Source organism: Neofelis nebulosa, chromosome 9 (genome assembly GCF_028018385.1).
Source record: "Neofelis nebulosa isolate mNeoNeb1 chromosome 9, mNeoNeb1.pri, whole genome shotgun sequence".
NCBI classification, from domain to species: Eukaryota; Metazoa; Chordata; class Mammalia; order Carnivora; family Felidae; genus Neofelis; species Neofelis nebulosa.
The window spans coordinates 127,003,273-127,026,066 of record NC_080790.1 but is presented as its reverse complement, the minus strand read 5'-3'; the positions used below and the strand labels follow the sequence as shown (position 1 = coordinate 127,026,066).

The 22,794-nt window shown below is 55.9% G+C and overlaps 1 protein-coding gene across 1 annotated transcript in view; it reads left to right on the top strand.

The window, feature by feature from the left end:
• Positions 1–40: 40 nt before the first annotated feature.
• Positions 41–22,794, top strand: part of CDH22 (cadherin 22) — a 124,484-nt gene continuing 101,730 nt past the window's right edge. The window contains exon 1 of the mRNA XM_058685827.1: positions 41–416. The gene's annotated coding sequence lies outside the window, so the exon portion shown is untranslated. The remainder of the gene's footprint in view (positions 417–22,794) is intronic.

Genomic DNA, 22,794 nt, shown 5'->3' with positions numbered 1-22,794 from the left:
GGGCAGGTGGGGGGTTGGGGGCGGGGGCCGGGGCTCCCGGGCTGCGGGGTCCGGGCCCGGCGGCCGCCTGCGGCGCGGCGCTCCTGCCCGGCGGGCGCTGCATTCTCCGAGTCTCCACCAGAGGCTGCGGGAGGAAGGAAGGGATCCGTCCCTTGCACACTTCCCCCCTAGTCAGACACGCACACTCCCTCGCTCCCGCTCGCTCACTCCCTCGCTCCCTCGCTCTCTCGCTCACACACACACACACACACACACACACGCACACGCCGCCGCGGCTCCCCCTCTCGCGCCCGCTCTCCCTCCGGCTCCTCCGGGCGGCCGCCGGGCTCCGGACTCGCCCGCCCGCGCCGGCTCGCCCGCCCCACGCAGCGTCCCGAGGCGGCAGGACCGGGGGCAGCCCCGGGCCGCTCCCCGAGGTAAGGGCGCGGGGTGCCGCGGGAGGGGCGGCCGGATCGCCGCCGAGGGGAGGCCGCCCGGCCGGGAGGGAGCACCCCCCGGCCGGCGGGAGAGCGGCCGGGCGGGCGGCGCGGGGGGCGAGCCTCCGCCGCAGGGGGAGCCCGGGTGCCCGCGCCCGGCCCCCGCGCGCCCCCTCCTCTCGGCGGGGCGGGCGGGAGGGAGTTTCCCACGTCCAAACTTTCCCCGGCGCGGAGCCGAGCCGCCTCTCGGCCCGAGGCCCGCGGCCCCCCGTCTCCCCCCACTCCGCCCCGCGCCCCTCCCGCCGCGCGCCGGGAGCCGCGGGGACCCCCGCGGGCCTCGGGCTGGCAGCGCCGGGGGCCGAGCGGACGCGCCGAGAGGGGCTGCGGAGGGGGCGCGGGGTCTGTACCCGGGGTGGGGGGGGGGGGCGGGACCCAGGCGTTCCCCGCGCCCCCACCCCCTGCCGCGGGGGCTCGGCTGCCGGGCCCCTCCCAGAGGCGGGGTTCGAGGCCGGGAAATACCGCACGGCATGAGCGTGAGCGCGCGGTGTGTGTGTGTGTGTGCGTGTGTGTGTGTGTGTGTGTGTGTGTGTGTGCGCGCGCGAGGTCGTGCCGCGTCCGGGGACGCCCAGAGGCGGACTCGAGGCGCGGCGACACGCACGGCTGCGGCCACCTCGTGGGGAGGGGGCAGCCGGCCCAAGGGGACCCCCGCGGGCCGCAGCAGCGCGACCCCGCTGCCCTCGGGCCGTCGGACCGGCCCGCGGACCCGCCGTGAGCGAGGGACAGCGCTGCCCTCTTCCCTAGGACCCGGCTCTGGGAGCACTGCCCCCTCCGTGGGAGAAAGATAGGGCCCGACGGCCTCACGTCCAAAGGGAGCGCCACTGGGACTGACCCTCGGGGGCCGGGGCGCTGCAGGGGGAGTTGTGGATTGTGTGGGTGCGCTGGGTGCCCGGCGGCCCGCGGTGGGCACGGCCCGGACCCGTCTCTCTAGTGCCTCGAGACTTGACCTCCCCTCTTCCTCTTCTCTGGCACTCTCGGGCCCCTGCCCCAGCCGGGGCGCGGCTGGAGACCTCTAGGCCCGGCTTCGGCGGGAGGAGCTAACCCGGTGTCCCCCGAGGTCTCCCCGAGCTGCAGGGGCACCCCCTGGTGGCGGGCAGAGAAGCCGCAGTTTGAAGCCTGCCAAGGCTTCCAACGCTCGTGCTTCTGGGGAGGGTTCTTCCTTTGCAGTCTTCCCTCCCACCCCTCCAGGCCTGGCCAGAGGTTGCGCATGCCAACTCCGTTTTCCTTGGGTCTGATGCCAGCTCTCTTTGGGTCCCTGGGGCCGGCCAAGGTGCACAGCACAGGCAGAGGCTCATTTGAGGACTTTGCCTGCTGCCAGCCCTCTGTTGGCCCCTCCTGCGGGGCTCTGGATCTCATCCTCTCCCTCTGTGTTCAGTGCCACTTCCTGATATCAGCATGGCCATGACCTTGGAACCCATAGACTCCTCCCTAACCGTCGTGCCCCTCTGTTCCTCATTAGTACCCCCTATACTTGTCCATCAGTGCCCACTCTGTCCCCCTAATTACCCCTATTCTATAGCCCTTTTTGGAACTTGGCCTCTACACCTATAATGACATCCTTGGTCTTTGCTCATCTGTGACCATCTCTTCGGCCCGTCTTCCAACCTGCATGCCCCAGTTTTTCTCTGTGGTGGTCACCTCTTAGGTACCCCCCCCCCCCGCCTGCCCCAGCTACCTCTCCGCTCCACCCCTACCCTTCCCCCTTCCCCGGTGTCTGGGATGCCCCTCTTCCATTCCTTCTGTAAGGGAAGGCCATTGTCAACATTTAAACGCTGCTTCCTGAGCATGTCTGTGTGCCCTTCTGAGACCATCCCTGCCAGTGCCTCTGGGGAAGGTACTTTGCAAAGCCAGCCAGGTCTCTCTCAGCCAAGGGGCAGCTGCCCCTCCTCGGGGGCCCTCTCAGCTGACTCCTGGAGATGAGAAACCCCCACCTTCCTCTATTCCTGACTGTGAGCACTTTAGCAGCCACCTGGGCCCCCCTCTTTCCCATTTCAAAGTGTTGCAGACAGAGGCCTGGGTCATACCGCAAGCTCCATCCAGAGCCAGAATGGGGACCCAGGAATCCTGACTTCCAGGCCTCACCAGCTTACCTTATATTTGGGGCAGGTCTTTGGAAGGGGGGCGGTGAATGGAGCAGTTTCTTGCCTTTGAATTGCAAGCAGAACAAGAAGATACTCGCTTAAATGTAAGAGATGTTAAAGTTAGACCCCCAGTGACCAGGGAAAGCTGTTGAAATAAACGCCTTTGGGGGAGAAGCTTAACAGCAGACACGGGAGGAGGGCATAGCTCCCTCCCTAAAGGAGCCCTGTGGCCCCAGGCAAGTCACAGCCCTTGGATAGAAAGTGTGTGATTTCAGGTGGGTTCTGGTGGTCTGGAATAATGTGCCTAGAGGCAGGACTTCCGATCCCCTTGTCATTTCTCTGCTTTTCCAGAGGCCTCTGCAGAAGCACTGAATCGCAAAGCTCTGGGGGGGGGGGGGGCGGCAGAGACCCCAGGAGGGCCTGTCTCACCCGGTTAGCAAAGTTTGGAGCAACCAAACTACCACATGGGTGATAGGAGTCAGCCAATTAAATTTCCTGCCCTCTCTCTGTTCTTTTTTTTTGTCCCCTCTTTTTTCTTCCATTAGGAAGCTCCATTCGGAAATGCAGCCTCAGGTATTCAAAGAGAGAGAGAGAGAATGATTTCTGTTTATATAACTCGGGCCGCAGCCGGCTCTCAGCGGGGCCTGGGAAGGGGTGGGAGCTGAGGATAGAGGCAGGTGGTTCTTGGGAAAGAGGAGACCCTAAGGAGGTGGCTTGGACTGGGGGCTTCCCCATCCTGCCCCAGAGTTGACCCAAAGAGGGCGCTAGGGATCAGGGACAAGACAGAATGTACTCCTGCCAGGCTGAGAGAAGACCCAGGCCTCAGGCCAGGCTCAGGAAGAGAAGCCTCATGTTCCCAGTGAGGGTGGGCATATCCTCTACCTCCCTGGACACCTCAGAGTGCCCTTAAGATGGAGCTCTTGAGCAGAGGCTTTGCTTCCTGGAATCTTGTGTTTTGATACAAGCCTCTGTAAAGAAAGCCTTGTGTTGTGGGTTGGTTGGTTGGTTGGTTGGTTTTTTTCACCATCAGGACAGTCTCTGACCTCAACTTTTTCATCAGGGCAGTGGGTATAATCAGACTTTGTCTTTTCTCCCACGGAGGAGGCAAGGACTGACAAGCTCTATGTATCTGCCGGAGGGAGTGTTTCTCATTGAGGATGATACAGAGTGGCTGCTGGAACATGGATACAGGACAGAGTGGTTGGAGGCGTAGCTGTCGTGTACGGTTGGGCAGGTTGTTGACTGTCCCAGGGCACTCAATGCAGGTGGAGAATAGGGGTGGAAATCCATTGTAAGCTCCACTCAACAAATCAGGTGCCTTAAAGGCAGACTGTGTCCTCCTGGAGAAAGGGACATCTTTCCCTAATTTGCAAGAAAGCCTTCCTAGCCTAACCAGCCATGGGCCTGTAAGGCTACATGCCCCCAGAGGAAGATGCCTTTCTTTAATTCTCACTAAGGCGGCCCAACGGGAGGTTAAGCGCAACTCGCTCCTTAGCCCAGTCCTCTCACTATGGGGACGCACCTTTCTGAATATGTGAGTCCGGGTCTGAACACATGCCTCATCAGCAGGTCGCTTCGTACTATCGCGTTGCAAGTAGGCTGGGAACTTCTTGCTTCCTCATCAGACCCACCAGCCTCCAGTCATCCACTGGCTACCAGCTCCCTCCATTGTGCAAGATAAAGTAACTGGTTAAGAGCATGGCCACGGGAGGCAGACTAGCCTGGATTTGTGACTTTCTGGCTGTGCGACTTTGGGCAAATTACTTTGCCTCTCGGAGCCTGTTTCCTTCCCTGTGAGATGGAGAAAAACAGTCATGCCTGCCTCGTGGGTTGTTACGAAGAGGAAATATGCGTGTGTACGGACCTCGGGCAGCGCCTGGCACACCGGATCCTCCATAAACGAGGCAGTATTGTTACTAGGTCCCCCCACTTGTGGTCTTGGTGCCCTCGGGGCCGAACGGTTGTTCCTCGGTGCGTAACTTTGCCTGCCTGCGCCCCTGCAGGCGTTGTCACCCCTGGAGGAGAGTGGAATTCTGTCAGAATCGCCAGGATCTGCCTCTGACCTCAGGATCCTTCAAGGGACTGCACGGTCCCTGCGTGCGGCCGGGGCATCAGAACATGCGCTACGTGCCCGTAGCTTCACTGCACTCTGGTCTCTGCCCTTTCTCCCCTTCCGTGCATCCCGCGATCCCTGCTCTGACCCAGACCTCACTGGCTCTGCCTGAACTCTTGTGGCAGCCTCCTCCCTGGCCTCCCAGCCTCTGATCGGCAATTCCGGCTGCAGCCAGAGCGATCTTTCTCTAACGCAGGTGGGTTCGTGTCACTTGTTTGATTAAAACCCTTCCATGGCTCCCCATCGCCTACTGAATTAAGTCCAGACTCTGCACCGTGACATTCAAGGTCCTTGTAATCTGTCTGCACCCTCCTTTATCTCCTACTGTGCCTCCAACCCGACACTCCCGCATTCAGCCACACCTGCCCTTCTACCTGAACGCCCTTCCCCGTGAAGATCTTTCAAAGCGCTAAAAACCCAACTCAAACAGGACCTCTTCATCCTCCTACCCGTCTTGCCGTCTGACTGTCCATCCATGCATTATCCAGTTAAAAGTATATATTTACACATACATATTAGGTGTTTACTGTGTGCTAAGCATTGTACTACATGCTCGAGGTACGCCCGTGAGCAAATAGACAGGATCCCAGCTAATGGGGGTCTGGTGGTCCCAGAAAGGAGACTGACGATTAAGCAATTCTCACAAGCCATGATAAGGGCCAATTGTGTGCAGGGGGCAGGGCGGCCGATGCTTCCAGGAAGAAGTGGTTAAGCAGAGACCTGCAGGTTGGTTTGCAACTATCCAGGGGATGAAGGAGGGGACAGAGGATGGGGGCAGGCAAAGCAAGCTCCAGGCCAAGACGCGAGGGGTACCAAGGCCCGGAGGTGAGGGGGGATTGGGGGAGAATGGCAAGTTTAGTTGCCTGAAGAGGAACATATAGAATTTGGGGTGCGGGTGTGGGAGCTACAGGAAATGAGGCCAGCCAGGCGGACAGTAGTCAGGTCCTGTGGGTCTCAGAAGCCACAAGGAGAGACTGGACTTCACCTGGGAGCCATGGGGGCGCTGAAGGGTTTTCAGCAGGGGAGTGGCATGGTGGGGGGTGTGCCTTCGGAAGGCTGACCCTGCTGCTGGGTGGAGAACAGTTTGTGGGGAAGACGGGGTCCAGCACTGCTGGAGGCTGGGGGCCGGCAGGGTAGAATTGGACAGGGCTGGGAAGCTTCCAGGATGTGGGGGAGCAGGGGAGCCCCTGTTTCTGATTGGGGAGGCTGTGTGGGGTCCTGGGAGAAGGGGCTCTCGAGGAGAGGTGGAGGCCATGCTGGTGGGATATTCAGTGGGGACGCCCAGTAGGCACTTGTGCAGAAAAGATTGAGCCCATCCAGAAGTAGATCTAGGCCAGAAGTAGATCTTTGGACCCACAGAATGGATGAGATCACCCAGGATAAGTCTGTAGAATGAAAAGAAGGGACCCTCGCATTTCAAGGTGCAGGTGCATCGCAGGAAGCCTCCTCTGACCCATCCGGGCACAAGAGACTCCCACTCATACTGAGCCCAATAGCAACCAGTTCAGATTTTCTTTGCCTTCTTTGTATTATCCACTAGATCTGTGGTTCTCAACCAGGGGTAATTTTGCCTTGCGGGGATGTTTGGCAATGTCTAGAGATATTTCGCACAGGACAGCCCCCCCCCCCCCCGCAAACAAAGAATTATGCAGCCCAAATGCTGATAGAGTGGAGGCTGAGAAACCTGGCCCTGGATGAAAAGATCCTGAAGGTGGGCATTGGGCTTTTCCATTTTGGTCTCCCTGGCATCCAGCGCAGCATATGGCTCAAGACAAGCCCTCCCTGCCCTCACGGAGTTCAATGTGGCCTCGGGGAGGGGGCCTCAGGCCACACAGCGTTGCAATACCTAAGCCCAGTCCTACCCACGGCTGCCCGCTCCCTCCCCAGCAGGCTGCACCTGCCTCATATACAGGCAGTTGTGGAGGAGGGAGGAACAAACAGGTCGAGGGTCGAGGGAGAAAGCCCGCCGAAAAGCTGCCAGAGACCCCAGAGGTTGAGGACATCCCGCTGTATGTAGTCTTTTCTTTACCACCCAAGTAAATAGATGTTATCTTTTTTTAAACAGGCAAGTTACAGGTAAACAAAACGAGAAAACACAACTACCTGCTGAGTAGGTAGCGCATGGGCTCTGGAGTCAGAGAAAGCCAAGTTTATGGCCTGACGCTGCCATTTACTCGCTGAGTGAGCCTCCGTTTCTTCCTCTGTAAAATGGCTTTAATAAACCTACCCGACAAGACTGTAGGAAAGAGCATGAGAGGTGATACAGACAAAGGCTATGACAAAGGTGATATAGACAACTGTGGGGCTGGTGGTTTTCAATACAGAGTGACTACATATGCATGTGTGTGTGTGTCTGTGTGTGTGTGTGTGTGTGTGTGTCTTTTTATATATGCAAGCATTTTTAATTAGCCATAATCCCACCACCACTTGGCTAACATTTCAGTGCATATCCTTCTTGACATATATAGATTTTTAAAAAATAAAAATGGCATCTTGCTTTATACATATGCCTTTGTAACCTGCTTTTTTCACTCTATAATATATTGTGAACGTCTTGCCATTTCGATAAATATACATCTACATCATCATTTTTTAAGAGCTGCATGGTTCTCCATTGTGTGGCTGGCCCATAATTCATTTAACCAGCCCCCACTGTTGGACATTTGGGTTGTTTCCAACACTTGACGATTACAAACAATTCCGCGACAAACATCCTTGTACACACATCTTCACGTTCTTGTCCTGTGATTTCCTTGGGGACCACTTGGACATTTTTGGCAGAAGCCATGTGACCCTGACCAGTTTCTTCAAGTAGAAGCCCTTGGGCCCAGCAAGGAGGGGGTTGGGGGTCCCCGGGGAAAGGAGAGGATGCTGGATGGCAGACAGAACTGCTTTGGCTCCTGGAAAGTGGGTTCTGATGTTAAGACCGGACTTCTCTGTGAGCGAAAAAGGAGAAGCCCCACCCTATCTCTCATTGTCACTGCGCTGCTTGCAGAGTAGGGGACCGGCGGGTGGGGAGGTGGACTGTGTGTGTGTGTGATGGACAGAGTGACAGACACCAGGCAGGCGGGGAACACAAGGTGGATGGGCCCAGGCAGGCTGATGGATGGGTAGCCAAGGCAGATAGATCCAGGTCAGTGGGCAGACAGGATGATGGGCAGTGACGAGCCGGACAGATTCAGGTGACCACACATAGGACTGCAGCCTCCCATGAGGCCCGAGGAACCGGGGCTGAGGCGATGTATTCAGGGACAACGGGGATCTCCTAGGAGATGCAGCCAGGCCCTGAAGCCAAGAGGCTCCCGGGGCTTCTGTCTTCTATCAGCCAAGCAGCCGTGTTTAGGATTACACGTTTTAGAGCTGAAAGGGCCTTTAGGGGTGGATGGGCCCAACCCCATCCAATAGACGGAGAACTGAGGCCCAGGGGAAAAGGGGACTTGCCCAGGGTCCTACAGTGTCACGGTGGCAGACTGGGTCCTTGGTCCTTCGTTGCGTCCGTTTTCATTTCCCAAGGGAGCCTCTCACCTGGGCTGGCAGGGCCGAGGACTAGGTCAGCAAAGGAGGGGCTTCCAGCAGGGCAGGAGGCCTGGGAGGTCAGAATACACCCTGTCACGGATTTCTCGCTCCAGCCACGGCCCTGTTTCCACCACACGGCTGTGCGCTGTTGAGGACACAGATCCAGGAGCAGGACTGGTAGGTTCCATCCCTGGTCTGCTTCTGACTAGCTGGCTGACCTTAGAGAAATTGCCCCACCTTCGGCCTCAGTTTCCTCATCTGTACCTACCTTGCAGGTTCATTGAGAGGACTGAATGAGTTACTGAAAGTAAAGCCCTTAGAACAGCACCTGGCCCGGAGCATCTGGGTGGCGCAGTTGGTGAATTGTCCGACATCAGCTCAGGTCATGATTTCACGGTTTGTGAGTTCGATTCCCCACGTTGGGCTCTGTGCAGGCAGCTCCAAGCCTGGAGCCTCCTTCAGGTTCTGTGTCTCCCTCTGCCCCTTCCCCACTCACACTGTCTCTCTCTCTCTCAAAAAAAAAAAACAAACAGGGGCGCCTGGGTGGCACAGTCGGTTAAGCGTCCGACTTCAGCCAGGTCACGATCTCGCGGTCCGTGAGTTCGAGCCCCGCGTCGGGCTCTGGGCTGATGGCTCGGAGCCTGGAGCCTGTTTCCGATTCTGTGTCTCCCTCTCTCTCTGCCCCTCCCCCGTTCATGCTCTGTCTCTCTCTGTCCCAAAAATAAATAAAAAACGTTGAAAAAAAAAATTAAAAATAAATAAATAAATAAATAAACATTCAAAAAAGATTGCATTAAAAAAAAAAAGAACAGTACCGCTGCAGTGAGTGCTGTATATGCATTAACTATTAATGTTACGTGATTCTGCCTTTATTTTCCCCCATTGAATTCTGTATGTGCTTGTGTGCACATGCGTGTGCTCAAAAGTAGGCTCTGCCTTTGAGGGCAAAGATTGTATCTTTCTCATCCTGTATTCTCCCCCTGCCATCATTAGGGCCCTTCAGCCAGTTGAGCACATAGTAGGTGCTCAATAAATGTGTCTTGATGAAGTGGCTTATTTGATTACATCCAGTTGAAGGGATTAGGGAGGGTTTCATTGGGAAGGCAGCACTTGAGCTGTGTTTTGAAGCCTAGGATGATATTGTCACAGGTGGAGGTGGCAGGGAGGGCAGTCCAAGTGGCAGGAACAGCATGAGCAAAGGAGGGGAAGCTTGATGAATGTTGGGGCCACAGCCAGGCTGCATAGTAGAGGGTCCATAAGGGAGAGGAATGAGAGAGGCTATGAATGGGAGGTTCGGCTGGATTAGGAAGCATGGAGCTCCAGGCAGTAGGAGCCATTGAAGGTTGTTGACTGGAGTTAAGAGGTAGGAACGCCATGTCAAGTCAATGGCATTGTTTCAGGGTCAGCTTTAAGGAAAGAGAAAGATAGCTGAAGTCATCCTGGAGATGAGCTGGGGGCTTGAGTGAGGTCATGAAGGACTGGGGCCAAAAGGAAAAGTCATCAAGGAAATAAGATCATCAGGTCTCAGAGCTGCTTGGTTGTGGGAGATGAAGGAGAAGTGATATATGGACAGGTCTCAGGCCTGGGTATCTGAGAGAACTGGGGTGCCATTAATCAAATTGAGGATTCTATACTTGGGAGATTTGGGGGAAAGTTGAGGTGCCAACTGAGATTATTCATCCGTCCAGCATCCTGTCTAAGCCATTCTCCCTTCCATTTATCCATCCATCCATCCATCCATCCACTCACCTGTCCATCCATCCATCCATTCATTCATCCATTCATCCATCCATCCATCCATCCACTCACCTGTCCATCCATCCATCCATTCATTTATCCATTCATCCATCCATCCATCCATCCATCCATCCATCCACTCACCTGTCCATCCATCCATTCATTCATTCATTCATCCATACATCCATCCATCCACCCACTCAACTGTCCATCCATCCATCCATCCATCCACCCATCCATCTATCCATCCATCCATCCATCCATCCTCCTCCTGCCCACCCATCTCCATTTAAACATTCATCTGCCCACAGGTCATCCACCCTCCATCTATCTACCTGTCATCCACCACCATTACCAACACCTGTCTTTTCATCTCTTCACTACCCATCTCCCTGCTATCATTCATCCATCAATCCGCCAATGCATTCATCCATCCAAGATACACTTCTTGTGAGCCTTCAGTGTGCCAGGCTGTGCTAAAGCCCTGCCACAATCATTAGGAGATGATTGTGATTGTGATTACTAAATATAGTAATCAGAAAAACCAATGGAGGGACCAGGATTAATTTACCTAGAAGAGAGAAATTTGAGAGGAGACGTTACATCTCTGAAGCTATGACAGATGCCCTGATAAAAGGTGGCCTGCAGATCAGCCACGTTCTATTCCCAGGACAGAACAGAGGAAATTGGCCGCATTTGCAGTTGAAGGGATTGAGGTTAGCTTGGAGGGAGAATGACCTTACTGATCATTACTGGTGTCTGAAGTACCTACTGAGAATGTGTTTGGGCTGCAGCAGGATACGAAATCCACATGGGTGAATTCAAGGGAATGGGTGGCCACTGGGGCATTTATGGAATAGTTAGCGGAGAAGGACTCAGGGCTCAGCTGGGTGGAATGTTCCAGTGGGCGTGGAGAAGCAGAGGACCAAGATGAGGGGTCTTCAGGGGACGGGACCTTTGTGGGCCAAGGAAGCAAACTGTGGCTGCGTTGAGCCAGGACAAAATAAGGCACCGAGGTGATGGGTTGGGAGGAAATAGCTGCACTCCATTCTCAAAACAACCCTCCTTCGAGGGCTCCTCCATGGTCCTCTCCCAGCCCCCTGCCCTTCCTAAAGTAACATTTCCGTTGAAGCCCTGATCCTCTTACACAGCCCTGACCCCTCCTGGAGCCTCTGTCCCTTCGATTTAGCCCTTGGTCCCCTCACCGAACCCATGTTTTTCTAAGTGTCTGTTCCCTGAAGATCCTCCCCATTCTCCTCACAAGTCCCAGGCCCCTCAACTGAGTCCCTGTCCAGAATCCTCTCCTCCAGAGTCCCCCCCCCCTCTTCTCTGAGCCCCATCTCCCTGTGGAGGCTCTCTCCTCTCATGGCAGGGAGCCGCCCCCACTCCCCAGCATTGCCAGCAGAGCTCATGCTCCCCTTTGCAAGAGCCCTAGCCCCTCCTGGATCCCCCACCCCCTCCCGGAGCCCCCAGTCCTCTCCCTGAGCACCGCCCCACCCCCGAAGACCCAAGCCCCTCTCTGGGCACCGCACCACTTCACGTAGCTGCTGGCCCCTGTTCCTAACAGAATTCTGTCTCTTTTCTGGACCCTCCTCTTCTCCCTGAGCCCAGTTTCCTCAGGGGCCCCCCTCCCCCATCGCAGAGCCCTGTGCCAGCCCCCCTGTGCCATCCACCTCCAGGAACCAGGCCCTCTCTCCTTCAGACACCTGCTCTGAAGCCATCCCCAGGGGCTCCACATGCACCCGGTGAGCCCACCAGCGCCTCCCCACAGCCAGCTCTGTACCCCGGGGGGGTTGGGGGACGGAGGGGCTCAGAGGTCCCCAAGTGGGCTGGACTGGGGGTGGAGACCGGCAGCTTTGGCAGCTCAGCTCCGCTGGCTCGTGGGCTGGGAGAATCTGGAGACTCTCGCTGCTTCTGGGTTAGGAAAACAATCACAAATTAGAGAAAATGCTCTGGGAAATTGCTCCGCTGCGCGAGAGGGAGGCCGCCTCGGGAGGGAGGCAAAGAGACTCCTAAGCCAGCAATGGCTCCCTGTGGCCTCACCCATCCGCTCCAAACCATCTGCTTGGCATTTGAGGCCCCATCCCATCGTCTGACATGGTTACCCGCAGAGCCCCGACAACACCTGCTCCAGCTAAGCCACGGCTCCGAGGTCCGTTCCCACCTGCGGGCCTTTGTTCACGTGGCCTGAACTCTGCCTGCTCTTGGGTCTGAACTTGGGCCGCCTTTCAGCCCTTCGGGAGCCCTTGTTACCTGTCCCGACCCTTTGGCGGTCCCTCGAGGACAGGAAGCTTGTCTAAAGGCAGACCGAGGCAGACAGATCTGGGCATCAGTCCTCCTCTGACACATATTAGCTGGGTGGCTTCGGGCAAGTCTCTTTGATGTTCTGAGCCTCGGTTTCTCCATCTGTAAAATGGGGAGAGTGAGATCTCCCTTGTGGGGTTGGGACTGGGAATGACTGAAGTAATGGGCACACGGCGCGCTGCTCGCAGGAGGAACCAAAGTAATGAAGGTGCCCCTCACCCCCTCACAGCTGGGTCAGAGCTTCGCGCCGTGAGGGCCGGGGTTTCGCCACAAACGTCCACTTACCAACATCCCCAACCGCCCACTTGCCTGCCCTCCATTCCCCTACCGAGAAGATGCAAAATGAGGGTGCATGAACTTCAGGACAAGATCTGGGGGGTTCCTGCTAGAAGACGAAGCAATGAAAGTCGGATGTTACCAGTCTTCTGGCTGTGAGGGCACCTTGCGTCGGAAGGAATTAGGATAGCGGCCGAGAGTGCGGACTCTTTCGCCGGACTATCTGTGTCCCTCTGCTGCCCCTCCCTGGCTGCCTGACCTCGCACGACTTAACCACCTCAGTTTCCCCATCTGTAGAATGGGGCCGGTGGCCACTGTACCTGCTTCACAGGGTTATGGTGCCGCTTCGGTGAGTTAGTATTTGTGCAGGACTCGGAACTGTGCCTGCCGCTAGTCAGGCCCATAAAAGGGTTTGTTTGGTACAACCAATGAGCATGCAGGGACACAGGAGTGGACGGCGGGGGAGCTCAGGCGAGATAGGAACTGGGCTTTCAGAGCTGAGTTTTTGCAGTTAGAGCCCAGCCAGCTGCCTGCCAAACCGGGCTCTTTCTGAATAAGGAGAGCGCAGGGTGTTCTCGAAGGAAAAAGGCTTTTTCTGGAGACCACTCGAGTGCCTCTTTGGGAGAAGGCCGGGCGCAGGGACACTAGACGCAGAGACACGCTCTGGAGAGGGCGGAGGGGGAAGGGGTCCAGGGCCCTTGGCTGTACATCCGAGCCCCACGAAATTCACCTGCCCTTTCTCTGGCCCAGCGGTGGCCCCCGATTACACTTCCTGTCGGTGAAAGGTGAGCCCTGCTGCTGTCTGAAGGGGGACAGAGATGCTTTGTCAAGGGGTCTGCGAGAATTCCCTCCCGCTGTCTGGCTGAGCGAGGAGGGGAGGGCTGTCCAGGAGCCCCCTCCTCAACCGGGAGGAGCCCTTGTTACCCGGAACTAGCCCTGATTCAGAGCGTCTGCTCCGGGCGGGGACTGGGCTGGGGACTCCAGACACTGGTCCTGGCCCTCGAGGAACTTGGGAGAAAGAGCCAATTCCTGGAGTTGCTCTTCTCCCTGGCCTCAGTTTCCTCCTTTGACCTTCTCCTGTTTACAGAGTGGTCCTCCTTCCTGCCCCTCTCTTTCCATCCTTTTCCCAAGACTCCTCCCCAAGCAGACAATGGGAGGGGCACCCCTGGAGGAGAGAGAGAGAGAGAGAGATTGAGAGAGAGTTTGTACAAACTGGGGGCATGGCTGGAACTTCTGATTGGCTGGTCAGGACCATTCTTTTCCCCGGTTGCCATAGCAGCCATTTCCTGGGGTTGTCAGTGATGAAACTCATAATATTGTTTTCAAATAATCCGTGTAATTGAAATAACAATTGAGCTGTTAACTCGTCTCTCACACCCGGGCTAGGACACATCCTTCCCTCCTATACCCTCCTACACCCTCCTACCCACCCTGGGAGGCTCTGGCCCCTCCCCATCTCCTCTCGGAGGCTCCAGCCCCTTCCCTGGATAGGAGGAGGAAAGAGGCGGCTTCCTTGCAGAATCCTAGAAAGTCAGGCCCCCAGAGCTGAACCCAAATCAGAAACCTACTCCCTTTGCCTCCAGAGGCACAGAGGAGGTTGGGACTTTCACCAGGGCCACACCAGACGGAAGCAGTTGAATTGGGACACAAAGTTCTGCTTTTCAGCGGAGATTGGAGTTGACATGTTGCTTTGAGGGACTGACAGACAAAACCACAGAGCTGTCCCCTTCTAAGGACTTGAGCTTGTAGGACCCCTACCCTACCCCTACCCCTGTGTGACAGGTGAACAAGCTGAGCCCTGAGAAGTTCAGCTTAATCCAAGTGTTCTTGTAACTTGTCAGAAAATACCTGTTGAATGGATGGGTCTCAAAGAGCACAGGCCACTTCTCTCCCTCTGTCACCCCTGCCCCCCCACCCCCCGCCGCCAGTCAGGGACTGAGACCCGCTTTCTTCAGTTGGAGAGCTTCCTGGAAGAGGGGGTTGAGGGCAATTTGCAGACGTGTGGCTTAGAGGACGAGGAGGAGAGATTTCTGGAGGAGACGAGAGAGGGAGGGAATTCAGATCCTCCGCTAGCTTGGGTCTGCGCCGGGGATTCAGAGCCTAAGTGTGAAGAATGCAGGTCCCTGCCTAGTCCTCACACTGGGATGGCCTGGAAAATGGGAGAAGCAAGGCCTTTTTTCTATGAATACTCGTCGCCGGGCACACGTGGGATGCAGGTCTGCACAGACAGCTCCCTGTAGTGGCAGCTTCACGGAGGATAAAAGCATTTTTTAAATAGCGTCTGGTCGCTGTCCAAGGCTCTCCCTGGGTCCGCAGACTGTGGGGGTGGCTGGGGCGGCAGGCAGGCACTTGCTGGGAGTGGGGGTGGGGGTAGTCTTCTGAACGTGAGACTGGGTGACAGCAAGAGGTTGGCTTCTTTCCCTGGATTCTAGAGTGTTGGATCCGCCAAGGGTCTTGGCAACCATCTACGGCTGCCATTCATTCATTCTTATTTATTCAGCATTTATTGAGCATCTACTCTGCACCAGGCACTGTGTGGGCCATGAGGATGTAAGGATTAGGGGCCCCCAGCCCCTGTCTTCAAGGACTCTTTCATTCTAGAAGGGAAGGCACGCACACCCAACACCCACAGGTGCTCTAGAGGGTTCGCGGGCGGTAGGTAGTGGAGGGAGCCCAGAGGAAGGCGTGATTAGCTCTGCCTGCAGGAATAAGAAAGATCTGGAGCAAACGAGTTGGGCTCAGTCTTGAAGGATGAATAGTTCTCCAGGTAGATAAGGGGGTGAATGGTATTTCAGCGGTGATGGCATAAGCCAAGGCAAGGAAGTTTTCACAGCTAGTGAAGTTCTTTTGGCTCAAATGTTGGCCGCCTTTGAGGAAACTGGGTTCTGAAGACGGGCAGTGACTTGTCCAAAGTGCCACCTCAAGTTGGGGCACAGCTGGGACTGAGACACAAGATAACTTTGTCGGAAAACCAGAACATCAGGGGTGCCTGGGTGGCCCAGTCAGTTGAGCATTGGACTTCGGCTCAGGTCATGATCTCATGGTGTGTGAGTTCGAGACCCACACTGGGCTCGCTGCTGCCCGTGTGGAGCCTGCTTCAGATCCTCTGTCCCCCTCTGTCTGCCTCTCCCCCACTTGTGCTCATTTTCTCTCCAAAATAAATAAACATTAAAAAAATATATTAAGGGGCGCCTGGGTGGCGCAGTCGGTTGAGCGTCCGACTTCAGCCAGGTCACGATCTCGCGGTCCGTGAGTTCGAGCCCCGCGTCGGGCTCTGGGCTGATGGCTCAGAGCCTGGAGCCTGTTTCCGATTCTGTGTCTCCCTCTCTCTCTGCCCCTCCCCCGTTCATGCTCTGTCTTTCTCTGTCCCAAAAATAAATAAAAAACGTTGAAAAAAATTTAAAAAAATATATATATATTAAAAAGAAAGAAAGAAGGACAACCAGAACATGGGAGCTAGGTGAGGCTTTGAAAGGCCCTAGTCCAAACTTGCCGTTTTTCAGATGGGGACACAGAGGGCCAGGGATGCCCCACAGTAAGGATATGGCAGAATTGGGATTTGAAAGCTGGTCCATGGGGTGTCAAAGGCTGAGCGATCTTCACCGATCCGAGGTTGGGAGCAGAGGGAGCAGCACCTCAGCTCAGCTAGAGAGCAGCGGGCCCGGCAAGGACAGCCTGCCCTATGCCCTCCTGTCCCACCGTTGGCACTAACACTCGCTCAGGAGGAGCATGAGTCCAGCAGGAGGGCTTGGCTGCCAGACCTTTCTCTCGGCTGAGTGGACCTGAGTCCTGTTTGCAGTCCTGCCCCTGATTCTCTGAGCGACCTTGGGGAAGACATTACCCCTGTCCAGGTCTTAGTTTCCACGATCGTCTGTGTCTCGTCTGTGTCCTAGGAGGACCCTCCTTGCCTGCTCCCCGGGGCAGCGTGGGGGGCGGGGGGAGGCACTGGGGGCTCTTTGGCAGTTTCTGGACTCACTTTTGGGTGTCCCGACTGGGGGAGAAGGGTGCCACTGGCACCTGGTGGGTAGAGGCCAGGGAGGCTGCTGAACCTCCTACCGTGTCCAGGATGCCCCCACCACAGAGAACTATCCAGTCCCCAATGGCAACAGTGACGAGGCAGAGAAGCCTTGCCTCGGGAGCCTGGTGGGTGGAGATCAAATGAGCCACGAGAGTGGGCACCGAGGGCCGTGCAGAGATGCACCCCCCGCTCTAACACAGAGACGCAGACGGACAGGCTGTGTGGAGAGGTACTTAACCTCCCCGGGGCTCGGTTCCTTCATCGCGGGAACAGGGCAGCAATGACAGTGCCTGTCTCGGGAGCCGGCGGAGAGGTTGGGAGGAGATCACACGGGCAGATAGCAGAGGGAGATGGCAACCCAGGAAGCCCGGGGACCCCCACCCCGAGCCCCTCCACTGCCAACACAAGCCCCGAGCCCCTGAGCTCAAACTCCCGGAGCCTGCCGCTCCGAGCCGTGGGATCTTGGACACCTTAACCTCTCTGTGCCTCACTTTCTCGTGTGTAGAATGCGGATTACAAGCAGTAGCCGCCCCGCAGGCTGGGGGTGGGGGGGGGGCGGTGGCAGATGAAAAACGAGCTAACAGATGTAAAGCACTTAGAGTGGCTCAGAAGCAGCGCTCTGCCACGTCAGCCACTGCCACCACCGCGTCCGTGGTCGCTGCTGTGCTGCGGGTTCCGTCTGGAACCCGGGAGGCACGGGTGCGATTCCGGGAGGTGTCTCAGACACTCGTCCCTGCGGGTGCCACAGCTGTCTGCCCCGGCCCTCCCCCTGACCCAAGCCTCCCGCAGACCCCGCCCACGTCTTTTGCCACCCTGCCCGGCAGTGGGGCTCCCTCCCTGCAGCCCCCACCCTGCTGGTCTGTGACTTCTAGGATCCCAGCTCCACCCCCAGAGCCAGGGGGAGCTCCACCGGGGGTGGGGGGGGGGGCGGGGGGACACGTGTGCACCTGCTCCTTCCTCCCTAACGCTGGCCCCATCACACCAGCCCGCAGCCCCGAGCGCTCATACCCCAGCCCTGACCCACCTGGATGGGCGCCTGGCCACCCCTTCAGAGAACAGACGAACTCTCCAGCACCCTCTAGCACAGGCCTCCTCTGCTTCAGCACTATCGGCCGGTGGGGCCCCAGATCATTTTCTGTTGAGGGGGCGTCTCTGTGCCTCGCAGGGCATTTACCAGCATCCCTGGTCTCTACCGGCTAGATACCAACAGCTCCCTTCCTCCTCCAGACGTTGCCAGTTGTCCCCCGGACGCCCAAATCACCCCTGGCGGGGAACTACTGTTCTAGAACTTTGCTATAAAATGTGAGTTTCTGGGGGCGCCTGGGTGGCTCAGTCGGTTAAACGTCCGACTTTGGCTCAGGTCATAATCTCACGGTTCGTGGGTTCAAGCCCCGTGTCGGGCTCTGTGCTGACAGCTCAGAGCCTGGAGCCTCCTTCGGATTCCGTGTCTCCTTCTCTCTCTGCTCCCACCCCTCCACTCTCTGCCTCTGTCTCTCTTTCTCAAAAAGAAAGGAACATTAAAACATTTTTTTTTTTAAACAATGTGAGTTTCTGTCTTACAGTGTCCTGGCAGAGAAACTTTTTTTTTTAAGTTTATTTATTTTGGGAGAGAGAGAGAGAGAGAGAGAGGGAATCCCAAGTAGGCTCCACACTGCCAGCATAGAGCCCAACTGGTGGCTCGAACCTACGAACCGCGAGATCACGGCCTGAGCTGAAGTCTGCTCAACTGAGCCACCCGGGCGCCCTTGGCAGAGAACCTTTTAAAACCTAATGACTGTCTTCAGTTCAGGCCCCTGGCTCTGCCCTCAGCTGTATCCCATTTTCTGACCAAAGTTCCAATCCTTTGGCCCATTCCCCACACCGGCTGGTCACAAGCATCAGGCCCAACTCCCCAGCTCTCAGCCCTGACCAGAAACCCTGGATCGTAACTTCAGATCCAAAAGGTCACCTTGTTCCCAACCCCAACCCTCAATTCAAATCCTAATCCTAAACCCTTGACCTGTTTCAAAACTTCAGATTCCTTAACCTCTAACAGAATTCTCAGTCCAAAGCTTAGCCCCAGGAGGAAACCTGCACCTTCCATATCCTGCTGGCACCGGCTCCTAATCCGGTCCCTCTCTCTGTCTCTGGCCTCTGGAGAGTCTCTGGCTCAAGCTTCCAGGCTTTTCCCTCCAAAGTAGCCCCAGGTCACGGGGGAGAGGCAGGAAGGCTGTAGGAATAAAAGGCTCCAGGAGACAACTCAGTCTGTCTCAAAATGCCCTCCTCAAATCACCCCAGGCAACCCATCTGGAAATTCTATTATTTATCCATTTGTTTATTCGAACCTTTAATGGACACTCACTCTCTGCGGCCTCTGCCTTGGACACCAGAAAACCCGTGGCGAATCGGACCCCACTGCTGCCTACTATCTGCTGGGGGAGACAGGGAGGTCGGAAAAAAGGAAGCAGTTAGTTAAAAGCAATGATTCCGGCATCATTCGAGAAACCGCCACTGAGCACCTACCTAGTGCCGAGCACTGTTCTAAGGGCCGGTGATACAGCACTGAGCACAAAGGGCAAAGCCTCGACCCCCAGAGCTCACATTAAAGGGCCAGGAGGCAGATCAGAACTAAGTAAAGTGTAAAATGCCGAGCAGTGCTAAGTCCTAGGTCGGGGGAAGCAGGCTAAGGGTTGAGGGAGGATGAGGGACAGAGGAGCTGTTCTACCCAGGTCATCAGGGAAAGCCTCACAGACTCAGCCACGATGTAAGCTGAACGTCGAAGGCAAGGGGAGAGTGAGCCAGGCAGATATCAGGGGCAAGCGTGTTCCAGGCAGGAGGACCAGCCTATGCAAAGGCCCTGAGGTGGGAATATACCTGTTATATTCAGAGAACATCCAGAAGGCCGGTGCGGCTGGACCAGGGGGGCCGGGATGGTGGGAGGAAACGAGAGATAACAAGAGGCCAGATCATGTCGGGTCTTATGAGCCATTTTACTCTGAGTGAGATGAGAAGTCGAAGGGGTTTAAGAGGAGGAGTGTTTTGATCTGACTTATAACACCCATCAGTGAGAACAGTCTGCAGGGGGCAAAGGCAGGAGCAGGGAGACCAGTGAGGAGGCTGTCGCAATAACCCAGGTGAGAGATGACGGGGCTGGGACCAGCCTGCTAACAAGGAAGGTGGTGAGAATGGCCGGATTCTGGATCTATTTTCAGGCAGAGCGGGCAGGATTCGCTGATGGATTGGATGCTAGGTGTGAGATGGCGTGAAGTCAGGAATGACTCCGAGGCTTTTGGCGGAAGCAGCTAGAACAATGGAGTTGCCAGATCCCGAAATGGGCGAAGCCGGACAAGGAGCGGTCCAGAATTTATTTGATTTGATTATTACTTGTGTGTATGTTGCAGGCAGAAGTCAGGAGTCCCGTTTTGGTCATCCTGAGTTTCAGGTGCATTTGAGACTTTAGGAGGTGGGGTGGCAGGGAGAGATCGGCCTTCACTCGTGGAGGTCAATAGCAAATTGATGGGCTTTCAAGCCATGGGCTCGCGTGCGGTCACCCAGGGAGTGTTGACAGAAAGGAGGAGTGACCCAAAGATTAAGCTCTGGGACCCTCCATATGGACGGAGGAGAGGAAGCCTTGGGGTCAGTGAGGCGCGGGGAGTCGGAGGACCATGTGATGTACCTTACCTTTGCCTTTGTCACACTTTTTCATCAAGTTGTGGGTTTTTTTAAAGCTTATTTATTTATTATTTATTTATTTATTTATTTATTTATTTTTTAATTTTTTTTTCAACGTTTTTTATTTATTTTTGGGACAGAGAGAGACAGAGCATGAACGGGGGAGGGGCAGAGAGAGAGGGAGACACAGAATCGGAAGCAGGCTCCAGGCTCCGAGCCATCGGCCCAGAGCCCGACGCGGGGCTCGAACTCCCGGACCGCGAGATCGTGACCTGGCTGAAGTCGGACGCTTAACCGACTGCGCCACCCAGGTGCCCCTATTTTTTATTTTTTAACATTTATTCATTTTTGATAGACAGAGCGTGAGTGGGGGAGGGTCAGAGAGAGAGGGAGACACAGAATCTGAAACAGGCTCCAGGCTCCGAGCTGTCAGTCCAGAGCCCGACGTGGGGCTCGAACTCACGGACCGTGAGATCGTGACCTGAGCTGAAGTCGGATGCTTAACCGACTGAGCCATCCAGGCGCCCCGCTTATTTATTTATTTTTGAGACAGAGACAGAGAGAGAGAGAGAGAGAGAGAATCCCAAGCAGGATCCACGCTGTCAGCGCAGAGCCCAACATGGGGCTCAAACTCACCAACCTCGAGATCATGACCTGAGCCCAAATCAAGAGTATGACTTAACCAGCTGAGCCACCCGGGCGTCCTGAAGTTGCGGTTTATAGAGAAGCTGATACAGAGGAGGGAGAGGCCAAATCTGGGAGAGCCAGGGAAGGCTCCCTATGTTGGAGGTGATGTCGGAACCTGGCTTTGAGTGATTAGTTACAAATTCCCCCATCGCACGGCACCTGGGGGACTCAGTCAGCTAAGCATCTGACTTCGGCTCATGTCACTATCTCGCGGTTCATGAGATCGAGATTCGCATCGAACTCTGCGCTGACAGTGGGGAGCCTGCTTGGGATTCTCTCTCTCCCTCTCTCTCTCTCTGCCCCTTCCTGCTCTTTTTTTAAATTTTTTTTAATGTTTTATTTATTTTTGAGACAGAGAGAGACAGAGCATGAGCAGGGGAGGGTCAGAGAGAGAGGGAGACACAGAATCCGAAGGAGGCTCCAGGCTCTGAGCTGTCAGCACAGAGCCCGACGTGGGGCTTGACCTCATGAACTGTTGAGATCATGACCTGAGCTGAAGTCAGATGTTCAACCGACTGAGCCACCCAGGCGCCCCTGCCCCTCCCTGCTCTTAAAAATTAATAAATATATTTTTTTTAAATCCCCCTTAGACGAGACTGGGGAAGCACATTCCAGGGAGAAAGAACAGTGCATGCAAAGGCTCAGAGGCCTACAGACCCCAGGGCACGCAAACTGAGCTCGTGGTCTCCAACCCTCCAAACCCGCTGCTCTCCCTCTGTTCTCCACATCGCCCATGGGCCGCCGTGGAGGCCTCCCAGACAGGTGCATTCCTACCGTGTCCTGAGGATTCTAGGAGCAGTCCCATCTCTAGGATGTACATCCTGTCACATCATCCAGGAACGGGCCTCTCCTCTCTGCCCTCACTGCCCCCACCCTGGACCGTTCACCTGGACAGTACCTTCTCCCATTTCCCTGTTTCTTTCTCAGCACCCCAGGAGGGCCCCAGCTGGGTGAGGCGGAGCCAGTCTGCTTTACACACACAGCGTCCCGGGTGAGTTTAAAAGCAGAATAAGGTTCACGCCAAGCTTCCGTTTCGGAAGCCTTCTCTCACTTGCCATCACTCTCGGGACACAACGTAAAGTGTACCTTGACCCAGGAGGCCGTGTGTGGCGTGGCCCCCGCCTACTCCTCCTGACGCACCACCTCCTGCTGCCTTTTGACTTTCTCCCAACGTTTTTTTTTTGTTTTTTTGTTTTTTTTTTTTTTTTATTTTTGGGACAGAGAGAGACAGAGCATGAACGGGGGAGGGGCAGAGAGAGAGGGAGACACAGAATCGGAAACAGGCTCCAGGCTCCGAGCCATCAGTCCAGAGCCTGACGCGGGGCTCGAACTCACGGAGCGCGAGATCGTGACCTGGCTGAAGTCGGACGCTTAACCGACTGCGCCACCCAGGCGCCCCTACCTTTTGACTTTCTCACCTGGGCGTCCAGCCAGCCTCAAGGCCTTGACCTGTGCTGCCGCTGCCTGCACCTGACTGCTGTCTCTTCCCCTTGCCCACCCCACCGGTTCAGTTAGCACCCACTCCTCTCTCCAGTCCGAGAGAGTTAGGCTTGGCAAGGAACCCTTCCTAGAGTTGGGGCCACCCCCCCCCCGCATGATGCCCCCTTTGCTCCCCGTACCTTTCTTTTGTAGTCATTATCCCCCAATTTAATGCAGTCGTGAGTGAATGGTAATAATAGAAAATTTATTGAGTACTTTGTGCTCCACCAGAAGTGCTAATACGTTACGTGTTTTCATATATTTCATATATATTTCATATATTTCATATATTTTTAGCCATTGGATTCCTCACGCAACCCCAGGAGGTAGCTACTGTTATTATTCCCATCGTACAGAGGAGGAAACTGAGGTCTGGAGGAGGTTCTCTGTGCAACGTCGCAGCTAGGAAGGAGACAAACTGTGATGTGGGCCCAGGACGCCCGGCTCCAGAGCCCGCAG